We start from the raw sequence: 21,983 nt of genomic DNA, 5'->3' as shown, positions 1-21,983 counted from the left end.
ATGTGAGTGATGTCGCAGCACTGCGAACTACGCAAGCGCAGTTTGGGCGACTGACGTCGGCTCTCCAGTTGAAAGCGCGGCGCCCGCGAGGAGAACGGCGCGTGGCGTTCGATTTGCAATTTCATCTGTTCTCGTGGCGCGTAGCGGTGCAGGCACCGTCGTTAGCGCGCATTGGGTGCATTGCGTTTGCCAGTTCAACATGGCCAGACCTGGCGAGAGGCCCTTTAAGAGGATCGATCGAGCGACCTGCCGGACGGTGAGATGGAATCTCGGTACCCGGCAACCGATGCTCTAACCGTGCATTGGACCACAATAACACGTATACTACACTGTCATATCAAGGCACCTAGCTCCGAGATGATGATCACGTGTGTAATACTGCGTAGCGCCGCAGCACAAGAGCCGGGGCGTGACGCGCCGGCTTCCTTTGCGCCAAAGGCACACGAATGAAATGGGCAAAACTTATAGCATTTGTGTAACCGCTTCGCGGAGGCTCTGCTCCCCCATGGATACCAACACGTGCACTCGATTTGCATAACTCCCTTGCGGCATCGAACGAGCGTGAGCCACGAGGGAAATACTGGCTGCGGCGTCAGCGACGCGGGATACTTACTCGACGGCTCTGTTAATCACGGTGCCGTAGTGATCCCAGGCGTTCGGCTCGGCGTAATCGTACAAGCCGACTGCCATTACGAGCCTTCTCCTGGCGTCGGTGCCTTGAGTCGCCTTTAATTTCTGTAAGCACGAGGTGAAAGAAAAGCAAAACAATAAATCTCAAAAATTGTGGGCGGGGAAATAAGGGCAATCAAAGGGAACATGTTTTTTTTTCTTGCGCTTCTATACTTCTGCCTTTCAATAAACCACAACCGTTCAGTTCCATACTGTTTTCCTGGGTTCAATATTTGCTTCATGCGGTTGCTGCTATATTAGTGGGTGCAAAGGAGCAATGGCGAGGCAAACAAATTTCGAGACAATAAGAGTTAATAAAACTGGCACTGCGTAAGCGTAATCATGACAAATGGCAGGAAAGACGACCAATGACTCGAGAACGCAGCAAGATAGCCGAGTTGTGTTAATATTGTTACGTGTAGCTAACGCCCAATGCTATTTACAATTTATTTACAGGGAAGCTAACGGAGCCCAAAATGGCGACGCTTTATAAAGCAGACACGCGTCGTCTTCTTCCTCCTGAGTGCTGCGACACTGTGGTGGCTGTTCTGTAGCATCAGCTCCGGCGGTAGAAGCGCCGTCCCGGTGCTTAATCTACACATCCGCGGTGAAATGTGTGTGGTATGGCTGTCTCGCCACGTGAACGATGTCACTTGCAGCTGACGATGACGCTGAGAGGTCGGCGGGGAGGATTTCATACGTGACATCGGTCACTTGTCGCACCACACGGTATGGGCCAGTGTAGCGCTACAGCAGCTTTTCGGAAAGGCCCACACGTCGAATGGGTGACCAGAGAAGCACCAGAGAACCCTAAAAAAAGTGCACGTCGCGATGGTGGCAATCATGGAGGCGTCTCTGATGCTCCTGTGAGGCCTCGAGACGGGTGCGGGCGAGCTGACGCACGTGGTCGGCGTGTGCGATCGCGTCGCGTGCGTATTCAGTGGCTGAACGCGTGGCCGAGGGTAGCAAAGTGTCCAAGGGCAACGCGGGTTCTCGGCCATATAGAATATAGAATGGTGAATAGCCGGCGGCGCGTGACACGATGAATTATACGCGAACGTCACATATGGTGAGAATCCCAGTCGTGGTGGTCGGTCACAACGTACTTCGACAGCATGTCGGTGATGGTCCGGTTGAGGTGCTCCGTGAGGCCGTTGGTCTGTGGGTGAGAGGACGTGCTGAACTTGTGCTTTGTCGAGCAGAAGCGGAGGATGTCCTCGACGACTGCCGAAAGAAAGCTGCGGCCACGGTCAGTGAGTAATTGGCGCGGAGCACCGTGCAATAAAATGATGTCATAGAGAAAAAAGTCAGCGACGTCAGTAGCACAACTTGTCGGGAGGGCTCTGGTGATTGCGTACCGCGTAGCATAATCGGTAGCGACTGCGGCCCATTTATTTCCGGAGCCCGAGAGAGTAAATGGTCCAAGAAGGTCTAGACCAACACGGAAAAAGGGTTCGGTTGGGATGTCGATCGGCTGGATACATCCAGCTGGAGGTGTGGAGGGCTTCTTCCGGCGCTGACAGGGCTCACAAGCGGCAACGTAGCGCCGCACGGAGTGGGCGAGACCCGGCCAAAAGAATCGACGGCGTACACGGTCGTATGTGCACGAGACGCCCAAATGTCCAACCAAGGGAGCGTAGGGAAGTTGGTGGAGGACAGTCGAACGCAGCTGCGATGGAATGACGAGCAGAAGGTCAAGGCCGTGTGGATCGAAATTGCGGCGGTATAATGTCCCCTCCTTAAGGAGAAAGATCCAGAGAGTGGCGTCGCCAGGCGTAGACTCCAGACGGTCGATGAGGGCTCGTAATGAAGGATCGCGGCGTTGCTCGTTGTCAATTTGAAGCAACTGGGAAACAGAGAAAACGCAAGCGATGGTTCGCAGCCGGTTCGTCGTCGGGGTAGCGGGACAAACAATCGGCATCCTGGCGCAAGCGTCCCGCTTTATATACCACGGAGAAGGTACATTCGTGCAGGCGTAACGCCCAGCGAGCGAGTCGTCCCGTGGGGTCCTTGAGAGAGGATAGCCAGCAGAGAGCGTGGTGATCAGTGATGACACAGAATGGGCATCCGTACAAGTATGGACGAAACTTCGCAACAGCCCACACAAGAGCGAGGCAGTCGCGCTCTGTGATTCAATAATTGCGCTCAGCGAGTGACAGAAGTCGGCTGGCATAGGCTATAACGCGATCACATCCACGCTGGCGTTGTGCTAACACTGCTCCTATGCCGTGACCACTGGCATCAGTTCGAACTTCCGTTGAGGCAGACGGGTGAAAGTGGGCCAGCATTGGAGGCCTGATAAGGAGAGTAGTGAGCTGCGAAAAAGATGCGGCATGGTCAGGACCCCAAGAAAAAGGGCGTCTTTGTTCCAGAGGTCGGTAAGGGGACGTGCGATGGTCGCAAAATCCTTCACAAAGCGCCGGAAATAAGAGCACAACCCTAGGAAACTACGAACGGCCTTGGTATACTTCGGAACAGGAAAGTTCGTAACGGCGCGAATTTTGTCCGGATCAGTTGGCCCGCCTCTGGCGTCCACGAGGTGTCCAAGGACGGCGATTTGGCGGCGAGCGAAGTGACATTTTCACGAGTTCAACTGGAGACCGGCGCGGCGGAACACGTCAAAAATCGCTGAAAGACGGTGTAGATGCGTGTAGAATGTGGGCGAATAAACGATGACGTCGTCCAGATAGCACAAACAGGTGGACCACTTGAACCCCTGAAGCAAAGAGTCCATGATTCGTTCGGATGTGGTGGGCGCGTTACAGAGACCGAAAGGCATCACCTTGAACTGATAAAGGCCGTCAGGGGTAACAAATGCAGCCTTCTCTCGGTTCATGTCGTCGACGGATATCTGCCAGTAGCCGGACCGTAAGTCGATAGAAGAAAAATAGGTGGCACCGTACAGGCAGTCTAGAGCGTCATCAATACGTGGCACAGGGTACATGTCCTTTGTGATTTTGTTCAGGCGGCGATAATATACACAAAAGCGCCAAGTTCCATCCTTCTTCTTGACAAGTACGACTGGAGAAGCACAGGGACTACAGAAAGGCTCGATAATGTCCTTTGAAAGCATCTTTTTGACTTCCTGTTGGATAATAAATAGCTCGTTTCGACGCAGAAACATGATATGGGCGTCGGTGAAGAGGGCTCGCTCTATTCGGCAGTATTTATGCTATGGGTCACGACAGACGATTGACCTAAGGGTCGATTGTCAAAGTCAAAAATGTCGCGATAGCCTTCAAGAACGCAGCAAAGAGCTTCAGCTTGGGCAGGTGTCAGGTCAGAGGAAACCATCCTCTCGATGTCGACGTCAGTACTGTGCGGTGACGTCACGGCATGGGCTGAGCTGTAACGATCTTCCACTGTGAATGGCTCGACCTCATCATCCTGCAAAGCGGTAATTATAGCCAGTGAGATCCCCCGAGGCAGAACTTGCGCGGTTAGCTCGAAATTGACAAGGGGAAGGCAGGCGCGGTTGCCAGTAATTGTCAGCACAGTGTGCGGCACGGTAACACCACGTGTAAGTATAACGGCCGGAATTGGTGCGACCACGTAATTGCCGTCAGGTAGAGCTGGTGAGGACAACAAGTCGACGTGCGTCACAGAGTGAGGCGGTAGGCGAATACAATCCATGCAGCTCAAATGGCTTGGAGGCGAGTCCGCAGGGTCGGCAAGAAGAGGCAAGTCCAGGCGAGGTGAGCCGGCCGTACAGTTAATTGGGGCAGAATGATTGGCAAAGAAATCCAGACCGAGAATGAGTTCGTGAGGGCAATGCTCGATGACGGTGAAGAGAACGACGGTGTGTCTCTCAGCAATGGTGAGTCGGGCAGAGCACATGCCAACAATAGCGACAGTCCCTCCATCGGCGACTTGTACAACCCGGTTCGGGGCAGGTGTCAGAACTTTCTTGAGGCGACGGCGAATAGCAGCACTCATAATGGACACATGCGCCCCGGTGTCACGTCAATCAACGCGCACACAGGAACATTGTCGACGAGAACGTCCAAAAGATTCTTGTTCGTGGGTAAGGTGAAGCGAGGATTTCATGCCAATGTCATCATTGCAGCTTCACCTCCAGAAGCTGCACTGTCTAGTTTTCTGGTCGGGGGTGCAGCAGGTAGGTCGGAGAAGGAGCACGCGTGAAGGAGGTGAGCGAGATTGACGGCGGGAGGGAGAAGGCGAGCGGGAGTAGCGGGGTCGTGTCCAAGGTGTCACAGGGTCAGATGATGGGGCGGGCATAGAAGGAGCAAAGGAAAAGGACGCGCTACAGGAGAGAGGGTGGTAATCAGGAGAATAGCGTGTCGGAGAAGTCCAGTGGCTGTGGCAGTAGCAAGCGACATGTCCAATGCGTCGGCAGTTAAAACAGATCGGCTTGTCGTCCACGGTTCGCCATTCGGAGGGGTTGCGCTGTCCATAAATGGTGTAAAAAGAGCTGGGTGGGGATGTGCGCGGAGAAAGAGGTTCCGAGCGTGCGGAACGAATGGATTGCAGGCCGACGTTGGACAGCTCTTGACGGACGACGGCCTGGATCAAGGACATTGTCACCGGAGAATGATCAGGTGACGGGAATAAAGCGGCCGCTGGTTGTGCTGCTTCGACCTCACGGCGAATGATGCGGGTCAAGTTGTCACATCGCAAAGGCTGGTGGAAGAGGTCGTCACAGGATGACGTAGCAGCTGTGTTGGGAAGTCGTGTGATGTGCTGGCATACCTGGCGGCTTTTAGCATGCTCGAGACGGGCGTACTCCTTCAGGATCGTGTCGATGCTGGTGACGTTCGTAAACACCAGTAAATTGAAGGCGTCGTCAGCAATGCCCTTGAGAACGTCATTAACCTTATCGTCCTCAGACATGTTCGTGTCAGCCTTGGCACAAAGGGCCAAGACATCGAGAATGTACAACACGTAGGACTCGGTCGGCGTCTGTACACATGTGACAAGGGCTTTCTTGGCATTGACTTGGCGACTGAACGGATTGCCAAAAAGGTCGCGGATCTTCTCTTTGAAGAGATCCCAGCTCGAGATCTCTTCTTGAGTCTGGAACCATGCCAGTGGAGCTCCGTCGATATAGAAAAGAACGTTGGCAAGCATAATAGTCGGATCCCACCTGTGACTGGTGCTGACACGTTCATAAGCGGAGCCAGTCGTCAATATCAGGACTGCAGACTCCGTTGAAAACACCAGATTCCCGAGGGGGCGAAACGGTGACGTAGGTCGGGGCTGCCGGTGGAGACGCTTGCGTAGATGAAGTGCCGCCAGCAGGAGCCAAAGTTGCACTGTCGCCGTTGCGACCGCTGCGAAACTCCATGACGGGTACGGGGAACGTCCACCTCCACCAAATTAATGTTACGTGTAGCTGATGCCCAATGCTATTTACAATTTATTTACAGGGAAGCTAACGGATGCCAAAATGGCGACGCTATATCAAGCAGGCACACGTCGTCTTCTTCCTCCTCAGTGCAGCCACACTGTGACGACTGTTCCGTAGCAATATTTATTCAAACGTTTGGGTCTTTGCCACCACACGAAGCTCTTTCCTGACGTTGAAGGTTCCGTTAGGTGTTCTCTCTCTCTGATACTAAGTCATCGTCATTTTTTTGCGGGAATCGTCGATTTGCATGTAACAGTATTCGGAAAGAGGATACTAACTACATAATGTATTCTGTGAAAAAAGTAGCTATGCGCAGGACAATTCAAACCAACAACGGAGAAAATTTAGGTTACACGAAAGCCTAATTTGCTAATTGGCCTAACGTCGAGTTGAGAAGGGAAAGATCAAAAAGTTGCTACTTGTTAGTTTATTGCGCGCTCTTTATAGCAAATTATTGGTAAACATTTAAGAAGTGCACTCCATGATGTTTCTGCAATATGTCTTTGCTGACGTCAGAATAATATGTGCCATGAGTGCATACTGCGCGACCGTACAAACCATGGGTTCCTTGCAGGTTTAAAGCATTCGCCTTGTCAGCTGAATCTGCTGCCGTCACTCAGTCTGGTGGCTATGGCGCGTAGCTCGTGACACGCAAGTGCGTAGCTTTGGTGGCCCGAGGGGAGGTAGCCTTCAAATTTTGCCCCATTGTCAAGATCTGCGTTGGTGGCGTTTTGGGCCAATCACAGAGGTCGGGGCAGCCACGCTGGCCAATCAGCGTTGACGAGATAGCGAGTTCGACAGCATTGTCACGCTGCAGTGACGGCGTCCGTATATCGCGGATCTTCACAGTATCCACGGCAAAAAAGGTTTATTGCCGTACGTTAGGTGAGCGTCAAAATAATAGAAAAAGATTACCTTCAGTTTGAAGAAATTATGCCGGAACCCTTTTCTGGCAGTACAAGTAGGATTATTTAGAGAGAGAAACTCGGTGAGAAAGAAGGAAACGTTTCTATGGAATACGTTGTGTCGAAACGAAACATTGATAGAGAGTGTAAAAGAAAGGTTTCCGTCTACATAATTATTTTACAGCTTTTTCAGACAGTGCAAAAAAAAAATATCGATGCGTGTAGGTTAGCGCTCTTCAAATGATAAACGTCGAAATGTTACTACCACATTAGTCCCAGCTGATTGGCGAGTGGGCAATATGATTACAAGCTAAAAAAAAAAACATGTGACTGGTCCTCTTTCCTCAATTACAGGCCACTATGGATTACAAGCACTTGCAGTAATATTATCGAGCACATTGTATACTCTCATGTTATCACCTTTCTATACTTTTCTGAATCCCAACGAACATAGATTCAGGAAAGACATCTCTCGTGAAACTCAGCTTGCTCGTATCCTTCGTGGCTTATCCCTTGATTCTAATTCTCCACTGATGCTGTCTTTATTCGCTTTGAAAGAGATTTTGACCAAGTGCCCCACTTTCGTCTAATACTTAAGCTTTCACGTCTTAATCTCCATCGGACGGTCCCACACTGCATTCATGGCTTCCCAGCAAATCAGCAACAATCGGTTTATCATACCTCTTACTCTTACGGTTTTTCTGACGTTCGTTCTGGTGCACTTCAAGATAACGTCCAAGGTCCCTTCCTCTTTCTAATATACATTAATGACCTGCCCCGCAATCTCTCTTTTCAAACACGCTTTTTTTGCTGATGGCTGTGTAATTTACTGGCCCATCACCACGTCAAACGATGCCTCTATCCTTAAGCATGACCTTAAGGTAATCCAAGAATGGTGCAGTAAATGGCTAATGTCACCTAACATAAAAAACAATGCTAATATCGTTTAACCGTCGACGTAACTATACACCAAATACTCACGTTCCTAGCGATACGGCAGTTTCCACGACTCGTGTGGTTAATTGTTTAGGTCTGCACATTTCTCCAGGTGTAACTGTTCAAATTATCTACGTCATTATTTCCGCTAATCGTGTTCTTGTTCTTTTCTGACGAGCTACACAGCCTTAGCACCGCGCGATCCAAGATTTTTCGTCTGCGAAACCCTGGTGCAACCTAAGTTGAAATACGCATGTTTTTGCGTTCCACTTTCCCCAGTATCGTTTAACGCACGCCCTAGAAGTCAGTCCAAAGCCAGGCCGCGCGATTTGTAGTCTGTGGTTACTTTTTTCGCCACCAGCGTTTCGGCTTTAAAATCCTAGTTTGGTTTACCCCCGCTTGCCTCTCGCCGCGAAAGAACCCGCACATACTTTTATCACGGGCTTTCTTACCAATCGCATTTCCTCCTGATAACACGTTCATCACACCAGCCCACCGCATCGCCACAACCAGCAACATGAACACGGCCTACCCACCATGGCCCGTACGACTACGTATACGAGCAATTTTTCTTTTTTGCTTCGGCACACTTAGTGAAACTGGAATGCTCTTCCCAGTTCTATTGCCACTATAAGTACATTTGCTTTCTTCAAATCCCTTTCTGACGACCCGCAGAAATCATCAGAATCATAACTGACCGTCAATACGCTCACCCTTCATATAATGTCCCACGTTGCCCTGCCCCCCCCCCCTCACCCCGTTGAGGTAACAATAAATAAAAATGAAATAAATAAAAAAAGTAAATAAACTGTACTTCGCCGTCAACTTCAGGTACAAAAATTCACGGAAAGCGCTGAAGGGCTTTTAGAAGCAATTTGCGGATTTTTTTTTTACTCGCGTAACGGTGCAGTCACTTTTAAGACTCCATAGCACGACTGCTCACATGGCTCCTAAATAGAGACATCATTAGAAGAAATATTTTCCAAAAATATATTAAGTATAAGAAGAAATGAAGGTACTGAACTAAATCGGAAATATGGAAGCACTAGTGCGGGAAAGGGTTGACACTAAAGAAACAGTTTCATCATGAATGCTGTACGCGTAGCGACCTTAGTTGTGCCGCGAGCGCAATGCGTTGTTATGCTTCTGTACTGCTTCTTCCCGCTGTCAATTCTGCATACCCTACTGACATATTGAATACACAGAAGAGTTGCATAAAATACGCGCTTGTAACATGTAGCTCACGTACCGGCATTAGGCGGGTGTCATTCTGATAACATGTAATATGTTAAGGGAAAAGGTGTGCGATAAAACAATAACGACACGGATAACAGGTCGCAGCGACAATGAAACGCACACGTGTAAGATAAGCAACTCTCTTTTCTCGGTGCGTCAGTTTTCCGACGCAGCAGCACCTGGTCGACCTGTCTCTAAATCTGGCTCACGCGTGATCGGCTGGTGGAGCTTTCTGTTAGCAGGCTAGTTAAGATCTGAAGCCGAATTTATTTCCACGCCAACTATTCTCTTCGCACAGCTCTGCGGAACACAAATGCACAGTTGGAGACCAACGTGACCTGAACATGACTGGTACACTGTAGAATAACTTGCAGCCTTACAAGCGAAAAGGCGTGTAAATAGGTCTATAACTCACGCCCCTATGCCCCAAATGGGCGTAAGGGTGTGAGTTATTGACCGATTTAGACCCTTAAGTGAATTATTTAGCAGGGCATATGGAAGGAGCGTACTCACTTCAAGCACACCTATGGCGTTACTCATGTATATATCCAGCTTGGTAAGTCGTCCTAATAGTTTGAGTATGCCGTAGTGCAATATGTTGGCCGCTGCCAGATTGGTGAGTTCCCGTTGCACATCCTGGTCTCTCAACTTCTGCGGGTCCAAATAGCTGGATAGAAACAAAAAAGTGTGCACTTCACCCACCGTTTTCTCCCAAACAAATCAGTGTCAATTTCGGTAGAGAGATCAGTATACGCTCATTATACTTTCATCATACGCGGGGAAAAAAAGGAGTTTCGAAAGATCTTTCATTTTGTAAGAGTGAAAGTCATATCACGATGTAGATAATAAAAATGGTAGGCGACCCTAATATTTGACTTAGGCGTGTCTCAGTGGCACTCGCACCTCGGCGTTGGTGTTCGTCAGGTTAAGCGAGCGAACGTATTTCCCCTGACAGGACATGCGTGCGAGGAGTGAGGGAGGGCGAGGATGGATGGATGTTATGAGCGTCCCCTTAGGAACGGGGCGGTGGGTTGCGCCACCAAGCTCTTGCTATTATACTGCCTAATGTCCTTCCTAAGTTAAACAATAAAAAAAATAAACGCTATGAACTCCCACACCCAAATTTTCTGATCCCCTATTCCTAACTGTGCTTTTGTACGTCTCCGTTTTTTGTCATTTCCCTACTTTTCGTCCACCAATCCTCCGATGGCCTCTTACTAATGCCTGTTGCGGATATGTTTACTTTTCCACTGCTTCAAAAGCTTCAAGGAGGCCAGTGGTGCCTAAGTCGACCGCTGGGTAGACGTATTCACATTCTAATAAAACATGCTCCATAGTTTCCCTAGCTTTACCGCAGCAAGCACATGCTTTGTGTTCCTTCCTAAATCTCGCTTTATAGGTGCGTGTTCTAAGGCATCCCGATCTCGCTTCGAAAAGTAATGAGGTTCCCTTTGAGTTACCACAAATTGTTTCTTTCCTGATTTCGTTTTTTCTTCTTCAGTAATTACTCATGGCAGGTTTCCTTTCCATTGCCGCCACCCATAAGATTATTTCAGCCTCTCTGCCTTTCAGCTTGACCGTCTTTGTTGTTGTGTTGCCACCCTACAGGTCACATACTTGCTGGTAAGCTTTCTAGTTCTTTTCCTCCACTGTGAATCAATGTTTTTCCTGTACGGATACCTGAACACTCTCCCAGCCCATTTACTTTCTTCCATATTCCTCAGGCGTTCTTCATACTCAATTTTACTGCGAACTTCCCTCACTTCAAAACTAGTCCAGCCCATACCACCCTGCACAGCTTCATTTGTAGTCTTCCCGTGAGCGCCCAATGCGAGGCGACCCACTGACCTTTGGTTCCCATCGAGTTCAGATTGTACCCCTGAGTTAAACCAAACAGCCGCATTTCCAAAAGTAAGTCCTGGAACCATTACACCTTTCCACATACCTCAGAGGACCTCGTACCTATTGTATCCCCTTCACTGTATCTGTGCTTCATTATGGCTGCATTTCTCTTCCCCTTCACTGTTATTGTTTTTTCCTGTGTTTCCATATATATATTGCCCTCGTTTATCGATATGTCAAGGTATTTATATTCGGCTACCCGAGGTATTTCGTGGCCCTGTATCTGCACTGTCTGTTCGATGTTTTCATTGAATAACATAACACCTGATTTTCTAACACTAAATTTAAAACCTAAATTGTTGCCTTCCTGTCCACAGATATTAGCCAGACGTTGCAAATCACTTTGCTTGTTAGCTACCAACACAATGTCATTCGCATAAAATCAACCTGGGAGCTGCTGCTCTACTACTGTATCCGCCTGTTTGTATGAGAGATTAAACCCGATATTACTTCCTTCTAGCGCCCTCTCCATCCTCCCCATGTACATAATAACCAGCAGCGGGGATAAAGGGCACCCCTGTCTCAGACCCTTGTTGATATGAACGTTCTCCTCGCTTCTCATGCCTTCCCATTGAACGCAAACGGTATTTTCTAGGTAAATCTCTCTCAAAACCTGTAGACAATCGTCACCTAAGCCTTCCTCTTTCAGAATATCCCACAAAACGTTGCGGTCTACATTGTCATAGGCTCCAGTAATGTCTAAAAAAGCCACACATAACGGTCTGCTTTCTGCTTTTTATATTTCGATACACTGAGTAAGAACACATAAGTTATCATCTAAACGCCTACCTATTCTGAAGCCATTCTGAAGTTCTCCCAAAATGCCATTATTCTCTGCACAAGCTTGAAGCTTTAATTTGATTGTCTGCATTGCTAGCCTGTATATTACCGATGCAATGTTTAACGGTCTATACGAGTGAATTCTATCTCTCTCCCCCTTGCCCCCCTTGCCTTTATAAATTAAATTCATTCTACTTTGTCGCCAGCTGTCTAGTATTCGTCTATCTTTTAAAGTTTGTTCCACTGCTTTCACCAGAGCTTCCTTACTTTTTGGTCCTAGTTCATTACAACCTAACGGGAACCTCGTCTAGCCCTGTGGCTGTGCGCTTAGGAATTTTCTATTCCGCTTTCTTCCAGTTGAAAATTTTCAGCACGAGCTTCTTTTCCCCTTGGGTCTCTCCCACGCTTTCTTTTTCTTCAAATACAACCTCGTCATTGCCTTGGAAAGATTCGGCTGTTATTTTTCGGATGCAATTTATTGCCGCTTCTCCTTCCAGTCTGTTTTCATCTTCGTCTAGGATATGATGTTGTATTGTTGTTGACTTCCTGCCTAATAAATTTCTGTGGTTCCAAAATATTCTAGGTGTGGCCTTCTTTTTCTCACGTATTTCTGACAACCAACTTTCAATTTCACCTTTTAATTTTGCTTGCACCAGTATTTGAACCGTAGACTTTTTCTCCCAGTATATTTCTCATTTACTGGTTACTTCATCCTGCGGCAACTGCGCCTTCTTTGCCTGCCTGTGCTCTCGAGATGCTTTCTGTCGTTCTGCGATCGCTTCTCGTATCTCTCTGTTCCACCAGCTTTTCGGTTTCTCTGTTCCTTTCCAGCGAACATGTTGTTTCTCATTCCGTATTTCGGTCGTTATTGCACTCAGAAGCTCACCATATTCCCACTCTTTACTTGGCCACTTGCCAATTTCTTCCTCGACTCTAGTGAGTATATTTGCTATTTGTTCAGCCTTCAAATTTGAACTGGCCATTTTGCGCTCCTTGCTCTCTTTCCCAACTACATATTCCATTTTTAATATGATGCGTTTATGGTCACTCCCTGTGCTGCTATAGCTTTCCTCATCAATGACCATTTCTCTCAACTTATCATGAATTCCTTCTGTCATCAGACAGTAATGAGTAGTCGATTGGCCGTTTCGCACTTCCCACCGGGTGTCCCCTTCACACTTAGGCCCTGTATTCTCGGTAACAAGGTTATGTTGCTCACTAAGGTCTAGCATTGACTTCCCGTTGTTGTCAGTAGAGCCATCTAAATCCTGTATGTGGGCATTCATGTCACCTAATAGGACAATTTCAGCACCATTCCCGAAACCCTTAATATCAGCGCCTATGTATTCCACTACCTCTTTATTCTTCTCTGTGCAATTATTTCCTGTCCACAAATACGTAACGCCCAGCCAAGTTTTTTTCTCCCTCATTGTACCTGATAACCAAAGATGCTCTTGACATTTTGAATGTACTCTTTTCCATTTGGCTCCCTGATGGATGAGCATTCCGACTCCCCCTCCCTTTCTTTCCGACTTAGTTCTGTTGCACCCTTCCCAAACATAATTCTCAATAACTGGCGGCTCTTCTGAGTCTCTAAGGTGCGTTTCCGTAACCGCACACACCCCTATTTGTTCTCTATTTAACTGCTCCTCAATCTCTGCCCACTTTTCCTTTCTTTTGCCACCCTGCATGTTTATGTAGCCTATTGCATGGCGAGCTCTCTTTCTTGCTTTCCTCCTTTTCTTGCTATCGACGGCGATGCTCTTCTGAAGTTCCCCTAGGGGACCTTCTTCATCACTATCTACTCTGGCCTCCTGAGCGCCCGCGGGCCCCCTAAAAAAGCAACAGCGCGACCACCAATTCGCCAGCCCACTCCTTGTGCCGGCCTGTAATTGAAGTGGATCCCGTCTCGTTTTAAACCACCACACCTACTCACTTCCCTGTTTACTTAGACCACCTCGAAGCCTTTCCCTTGGCTCATTTTCCATATTGCCTCATTAGAAGCCATTACGACTCTTTGTACGTGATTGTCACATACAGGCACCTCCGGCACCGTGTACACCACGATCTGCACCTGAGGGGATAGCTCGCGCAAGTCGTCCACCCCCTTCGCCAAGCGCTGGGCTAGTTCTGTCCCTTTTCTGTTCAGGACGTCATCTAGCCCACCTGCTACAATGACAAGGTTGTGCACGTGGAAATTTTCCGCGAGCTTTTCTTTTGCTCGCTCCATGACAGAACCCAGTGTCCGCCCTGGAAATGTGCTTACCGCCACTCTTTTATCGCCTTTCACCCTCTCCACAATTGCTTTTGAGCAACTAGGCATGTTTGAGTCGCCGGCGATAATCGCCCTTTTACTCTCTCCTACCTCTCCCTGCTTCCCTTTGTCCTTTTCCGCGTGATTCAAACTCGACAAGGGGCCTTGTCCCCTGGGCTCCTGCTTTTTCCGCGCGGCGGCCTCGAGGTAGCTGCCGCTCTTTCCAACTAACCCTTCATCACGCTGCACGAATTCCACGTATCCTGGTGACACTCCCTCGACTGTCGCGTCGGAGGTCTGCGTTCCATTGTCACGCACATTCTCGTTCACAATGGCGACCCTGTTCAGCTTTTCTTCGGCTGCTTCAAATTTCTTTTCAACTACCTTCCGTGCATCACGCTCCCTGTTTAGCTCATTTTTGAGCTCTTGCACCTGTTTGACAAGCTCTTCCAGGAAAGCGTCCATTTTCTGCAGCCTAGTATCGACATCACATTGTGTGCCGGTTGGTTCGATGCCCTCTTCATTCTCATCCTTATCCTCATCTGCCTTAAGGGTCCTCCCGCGCATTGCCTGCTTTCCCGGCTTTCTCGCCATGTATTGCACGTCTTTTTGCAAATACTATAATAATGCTACTACTGATGCAAATAATAGAATACTATAGCACTATATCAATGCTGAGCACGTGCATTTTAGCAAAAACCGATACGCACATGATCCAAATCCTCAAAATGTCGCAAAGCAACTCTCATCACTGTTTCAAAAGCAATCAGTGCCGCGGGGACCGAAGGTAGGACACGCTCTCGCACGCGCCCTACCACGCGGCCACGCTCTCACTTCCTTACCAAAAACACGCACAGTAAAACACCTAATAGCTATTAATATTCCCACCTCCAGGCTACCATTTAAAGACTACAAACACTCAACGTCCAAACCGGCTGCACGTGTTGAAGCACGTTGCGCGAAAGGACGCTCTAACAGTCCTGCAAAACCAAATGTGCACGAAACACACCCGCGCACCCGAAATACGAGAGACAAAAAAGAAAGAAAAAAGAAAACCCGCACACTTACTATATAAAGGCAATATATCAGCAAATCAAAAACAGAAGCAAGCTCAAAGCATGCATGAAACTTATGATTTCGTCAACGCTACGAAGCCCCGAAAAGCACGTTCATTCGCCACAAAATCTAAAAGGCGGGAATGCGGAAAGCGGGAAAGCGGGAGGAAGAAGTGCAGCGCGTGCCACCTGGCGGGGCGTAGCCCCCTAGCGAGCGGCGCACAAAGCGCACCTTACCCTCTCCGCACCTCTGACGTCAGAGCATGTAACGAGCGCGCAAGTGCGTGCCGTAAAAGGAGAAGCGAGAGGGGAGCAAGTGGCTCCACATCGGCTCTGCTGGGATGATGTTCAGTCTATGCCAGGCAACTGCCTTCCATTATTTAGCCGGTTAATTATGATGCCACCTTCTTGTGCGTGACGTCACTAGTGACGCCATTACTACCGCTTTCTACTTCCGGGTTTCCAGGAATTTGGCCAGTTGTGCGCTCACGTGCTGAGTCTCTGAAGTCTACGATTCTGTGCTTTGGTGTGCGGTAGTCAGCGATTTCCAATTAATTCTAGTTATTGCGTACATTCAGTAACTCAACTTGTAAGGAAACTTATGCTCCGATATCATATCTATAATCAAACCCATGAGTGTTGTACTGCACTATCTATTTTCGATTATATTTCTGATTTATTTTGCATTTCCTGCCCGGTCGTCTCAGAAGGTGAACCGCAAGTGGTGCGCAACAAATAGTTTCACTCGATGCTCCTCCCACTGTACAAATTGCAATCAACACATTATGCTTTGACGTTATGTGCTTTCCAAACAATACGAATCGAATATTGAATGCCCTAATCATTTCATTCACGAATGGATATGTGCTATCCAGTTTTTTTAATATATATAAGTGCAGTTTGTGCGTGACCTACGTCACCTTGGCTACGCGCGGATCAGTGACGTTGAGTCAGGTGAGGTGTGTTCCGCGCTTTCATCTGTAAAACTTTTCTAAAGGACCAAAGCAGGGCTAACTACAACAGTGAATGCGGAACGTTGCAGGTAAGAGGGAGTAGTCCTCCAGAGTTTGACAGTGCTTTTGATTGCTCGAAGCAGACGCTGAATCGACGCAGCTTCCACATGCCACGGTTTCGCGTTTCCTCAGACGCCGAAGGGAAAAGCCGCAAAATAAGCAAACCTTCACAATCGCTGGTGTGTTCCCGTTATTCAACTGATGATAATAAGGTGCTTATGTTTTACCTTTCCCACACTAAACTAACGTTGAGTAAAGCGCGGGACTCTTTCCAGAAGAGTTCTCACTTGTGCGCGCTTTGCCTCCGTAGCTTTCCCTTCATAGCCACAGAAAGTTGTCCGCAAGTATAGGTAACACATAGGTAAGTATAGGGCAACTTTTCAACGTTCTCGCTGTATTGCAAGTATATATGGCAGCCGCTATGACGTCGGCGCGTGCCCCCTTTGTACATGGAGACTCAATCACCGATAAGCCTAGATGAACCGGAAGTACAGCACGGAACACGCCGTACAATGTTCACTGACCGGGCGTCGAAGCTAATCCCGCCTTGCGTCACGGTGTAGTACTTCATGTGCTTCTTGAACTGCTTCCAGCTGGCGTCCACCTCGATGCCGTACAGCGAGTAGTTGAGCACCACGACGTCGGTGTAGAACACGTACTGGCAGAGGTCGTCCGGCGCGTACACGTTGTCGAAGAGCGAGAAGGTGCCCACCGTGCAGATCAACTCGCTGCGAGGAGCTACAGCGTGGCAGCCGATTATTATTATTATTATTATTATTATTATTATTATTATTATTATTATTATTATTATTATTATTATTATTTGTTTTGTCAGGTGGCGCGCGATTTGCACGTGTCTGCAGAAGTAGTAAGCGCGACAGAGGGTCACCGCCAGATAATTGATGTGACTGGTGACTATTTACGCATGCCACATCAATCACAGCGGTGTCGCCGCGACAATGACTACGTTCTTCTATGGGGGCACGGAAGCCGCGTCCCGGTTCTGGCAAAAAAGAGAAGCGCCCGCTTACTTAGACGCAGGTGGACGTTAAAGAACTCCAGCGGATCCAAACTAATCCGGAGCTCCCCCCAACTACAGGGCCTCTCATGGCCCATCATTGTATTGACACCTCGAACTCCGTCAATCCACCGCACTTGGACCACGCAACGCGACCGCAACGTGACCTGCTTTCAATTGACGTGGCTACGTTCAATGCTTGCATGTTCTTGGATAAATTTCAACCCCTTTCGGAGCCAAAAAAAGGCAAATGAAAAGCACGATGCGACGGCGAAGGAGACACTGGACAAAGAGGAACGTGACAATCCTATGTCGCAGTGTTCTTTCCTCGGTACTTTCTGAGAGGTCGCGCCATGCTTTCTTAAACAATTAGCTTAGCTTTCGATATCGCGAGCAGACATCGGGATTTAAGAAGCAGCCCATGAACGGCCAATGTGGAGAATGTTGGATTAGGCTTGACGATTGGTAGGTAAGCGAACAACCATCTAGGGCGAGAATAGAATGTACGGGGCAAGAATATTCCAGCCTGAATACCACTTACACGTTATATCATTTCATTTCATTTTTTTTTTCACAAAGGCCTAGCTAGGCATTACATTCTTGAGGCACAGGACACGAAGAAAAAAGGTACTGACGTACAATTAAAGCATATGAAAATACGAGTGCCCAACTGTAACGAGCATATAATATACACGCAATGTAGAACACATTCCTTACAACATGCGTAATGCGGATATCAATAATGCCACGTTAGCTGGCAGGATTTCATGCCCAAAGAAAGATGCTACGATCGCTTTTGGTCACTCTCGTGCTAAGCGTAGAGCCTCTAGCTATCATGGAAAATCGATGGGAGTGGTTATAGAAGGATGGCTGTCAAACCTTAGGATTTCATCGGTGAAGCTAGGAAAGAACGCCGCCATTGAGTGCACCGCACCATGCGAAAAACAAAACTCAACTCAGTGTTCCGATGGCAGCAAACGAAGCGACCGATGGCGAAAGGCGCGAATATAAAATGCGAGCGACCGCGCATACGACGAGACAAGAGTAACGAAAGTGAACTTTTGTACGTGTGCCAAATTGAATGAGCTTGCTGACGCCATAGTAGCACGCGCTAATGATAGCTGTACAATTCGCAGAATACTGATAACGTTAATTCGGGACCGAAGCCGCGCATAGAGCAGCCTAGATTCTCAAGAAACTTCAACAAAGTGTTTGCACGTCGCCATACTGCTACTTCCCAAACGTGTCCACAAGGCAGCGGCGTGACCTTTCTACTCCCAACTTGGACGGAGAGCCGCAGAGTAGGCCTAGACATATCGTTCAATGGCACCCAGAGAAGTTATCCTCGCGACAGGCTTCCATGTTACCTTATAGGCTACGGAACGAAAGATGAAATTAATGGACTGAGAACTGCATGCAGACAAGCACTAAAGCATACGCGCCCCAAAAACCAGCACGAAAGTTCCTTACGATGTGTTATTGAGGTGTGTATACCGCAAGAATGCTATGAGCGTCTTTGTGGTGCGCATATTAGAGCCAGGGCGGTGCCGCTGTCCGCGCCCCCCCCCCCTTAACCACACGCGTCTCGCAACTGAAGTCGCGTATTTAGACCATTGCCAAAGGCAACACTATATAACGTGAATAGGCCCTAACGTGAACGGCCATAACGGTGACGGAATAGGCCATAACGGTGACGGAAGAGCGTCGCAATGTTAGACCGCAGAAAACAATGACGTTTCACTCGTTTGGGGAACTTCCACGCGTCTCCGCGTGCACATCGCTGGAGCATACATGAAGTGCGTAGCGTTTGAAGTTGTGCGTACCTGGTGCCGAAATCGCCGACGTGAATCGAAGTCAAGCGCAGTCTCGGTGCTCGACCGTGGAGAAGGGACGTCCTGGAAGTACATAAAAAAAAAAAAGGAGTCGGACGGAGCCCGAAATGCGCAGTTATGAACCGGAACAGCAGCAGATTTCTCACGAGAACGACAACGAAGGTTCACTAGCCCCCTACCTGCACGGACGAGTCACACAAGACCGGCAGCGAAAGGGAGGGGCTCGAAGCACGGCCTCGGGACTAAGCTCGGGCTTGCTGCTCGCCACAGCAAGACTCAAGTGCACGAGCTGCTCGATCTGTAACCGCGGGTCGCGTTGATGAGGATAATGACTCATTCAAGAACGGAACGAACCCACTGCGGGAGATAGGCCAAGAACAGGGTGGTATTATGACAAGAAAAAAATATAAGTAAAAATATGAAATAGACCGATGATAAATGAAACAAAGTGACCTATGTTACGGTGTAGTTAGCCTTGAATAAATAACAAGCGTTGTTCCTGTATATATGGGGCGGGGGGGGGGCGGTACGGGGAGAAGAAATGTGTTGCGTACCCACTACGTAGAATGTGCCAAGAGTGGACGACATAAATAACCTTAATATCCACATAACTACAAAAGAGCATAAATGAAAAACAAACACTACAATTTCAATACTTAGAACTATGTAGTGCCAAAATGCGATCTTCTTAGTATGCCAATTTGGGATACTAGTGTAGCCCAAGTAAAACGAGGACACAGATGAGAACATAAACGCAGACACAAAGTTAGTATCATTTCGTACCCTTGCACTGCACGATTCGCGGCCGATCCACCACAGTGGGTTGCGTCAGGACACCGAGGAACAACAACGACAACAGCAAGAACAACAACAAATGTAGGTGAAGCACAGTGTCCGTGTTCTTATGCTCCCTTTGTCGTCGTCCTGATAGCGGTGCACAAGCATCCCAAATTGAAAGGAATGTTGTATGAGATTTACTAGTCAGACAGGGTGAACTGCACCAGTAATTAAACAAAATAAATATGCAAGTTTCCCCGAGTGGTTCGGAGCAGAAATGATTTGGTAGTGGCATAGTTCAGACTGTTTTGGTTTGACGCACGCATCAGGCCTGCGTCCGCAAGGCACTCGACATAGCAGCACTGCAAACGCGTGCAACGTAACCGCAAAGTCTGCTGCTACGTGCACACGCACGCATCTGTTCCTTGCATGAGGACCTTGCTGGTTCTTGCGGTGTGCGCTCTGGAGATCCTGTTGCTGGAGAGAGCATTAAGAACTGCGCACTCACCACTTCAAATATGGTCGTGGCCCTCTTGCCAACCATGCGCGTCCATTAAATTGTGACCATCGTTGTCTTCCGCAAACAGCAAGGTAAGTGTAAACTCAGTGTAAAGTTCAAACGGCAAGCGAACGCGTTGAGACGCTTGACCGCGTTGTTGCATTTTGATTTGGCCTAAATGAGGCGCACAACGCAGGCGAGAGCTTGCGCTGACAAGGAACGGGTGAATAATACAGACTTATGAGAGCAAGGGTGACATGTGGCCGCTGTGATGCTATCTGCCCTCACGCAACAGCTGGCGCGCTAGCGCAACACAAGGTCTGCCTTTTCACCCGATCTGCTCCGTCGAAGCGCGCTGGTAACCTGGCGTCGCAGCCAGTGAAAATTTAGGTGCCGTTTTTCGCTGCATGCTTATCATAGAGGCAACGGGTGCTCCCGCCTCCCCCCTCGTTCCTATAAAGTGCTTGTGCTTCAAACATCCACTGACGACCTAAAAAGTTCCACGAAACTGCCGAATCCTTTCCGTGGGTCAAGCTGAGGATTACGGAAGCCCAGAGCACCACGACGAATCCACTGACAGCCTTCAAAATTCCACAGAACTGCTGACCCCTTGCCGTTGAGTCCGGTGGTATGCAGCTTTGACCTCTACCGCAACGAAAGAGGAAGGCGTTAAAGGGATTTAAAACAGAACCGGCGCATCGTTAGAGAGAGTCACCATCAGCCGCGCTGTCGGTCTGGTGCGCTCTTCGGCACCGCTACCTGTACGCTATTACCTGCTCTATCTCTACATAATGTATAAAGATTTCTGCCCCCTTTTGGTCTGCTCCAAGAGTTCGCCTCTCTTCCTCGACCCTGAGCCTGAAGAATGTACACACGACAGATGCCGGCTTTTTCGCTCAAAGAGCCATTTGACGCTTTCGCATCAATAACTTGCAAAAAAGTTTTATCGGCCGTATAAACTTGGAAACATTCGCTTACTAACTGGATTAACAAGCATTGTGTCAGCACGCGCAAGCAAACATGAACAGATTACACTCGATGAGCGCGGACACTCGCTCTCAAAACGTCGGTGTGAGCAAGCGCGGCAGCAGCAGCGAGCGAAGTGACCGCGCGGGCTACCGCTTCGAGGCCAGAGCGGGGAGAACACAGCGCGCACAAAGGTATGAGCCGTCCGCAGATCCCTTTCAAGAAACGGCGCATGCTACAGCGCGCGGCCGTGCAAAGCATGCGCTTCTTGGCGGAGTCGAAGCCGCCCTCCCTCCCGCTCTGCCTCCCCGCCTTTCTTCATACATGGCGCGCGAGATTCAGCCCCGATCATCAGTTCCCCTTGCGCTCGGTGGCGGAATGCGCAGTCCTTCCTTCCTAAACTTATACTGGCGATACATTAGGGATGCACGTTGGGGCATCCTCTTTCGTGCAGCACGCTGCTAGTGGCATCTGGAAAAGGGACAGTTTGGAGAGTGTTTGGGTCGGGAGCGAGGCGGCTCGGGTGGTTCGAGTGGCGCCCACTGCCGATGCGACTCATGGAGCCCGGGCCCTTGGTCCCGAGGCTGGGGGTGGGAATTTGCGCCGCTGAGCGTGCAGTGTGGTCTGAGACTTGAGAGGCAACGAACCGCTCTCCGAAGTGCCGATCGGAACGACGGACTGCCAAGAGGCCTATGCGCAGCTGCATTCGTTATATATATAACGTGAACTCGCTTTCATCGTTTACTGTATACTGAGGGTAACCCAGTGGCGTA

General features: G+C 48.9%; 1 long non-coding RNA gene across 1 annotated transcript; it reads right to left on the bottom strand.

Moving 5' to 3' along the window:
* Window positions 1–619: 619 nt before the first annotated feature.
* Window positions 620–19,035, bottom strand: LOC142577980 (uncharacterized). The gene is made up of 3 exons (XR_012827123.1): window positions 18,960–19,035; window positions 9,628–9,781; window positions 620–735 (listed from the first exon to the last, which is right to left on the bottom strand). It is a non-coding gene; the product is annotated as an uncharacterized LOC142577980 (long non-coding RNA).
* Between the last annotated feature and the right edge of the window lie 2,948 nt (window positions 19,036–21,983).

The sequence above is a fragment of the Dermacentor variabilis genome, chromosome 4 (assembly GCF_050947875.1).
Source record: "Dermacentor variabilis isolate Ectoservices chromosome 4, ASM5094787v1, whole genome shotgun sequence".
NCBI classification, from domain to species: Eukaryota; Metazoa; Arthropoda; class Arachnida; order Ixodida; family Ixodidae; genus Dermacentor; species Dermacentor variabilis.
Note: the sequence above shows the minus strand (reverse complement) of the source record. Positions and strands in the feature narration are given on the sequence as shown.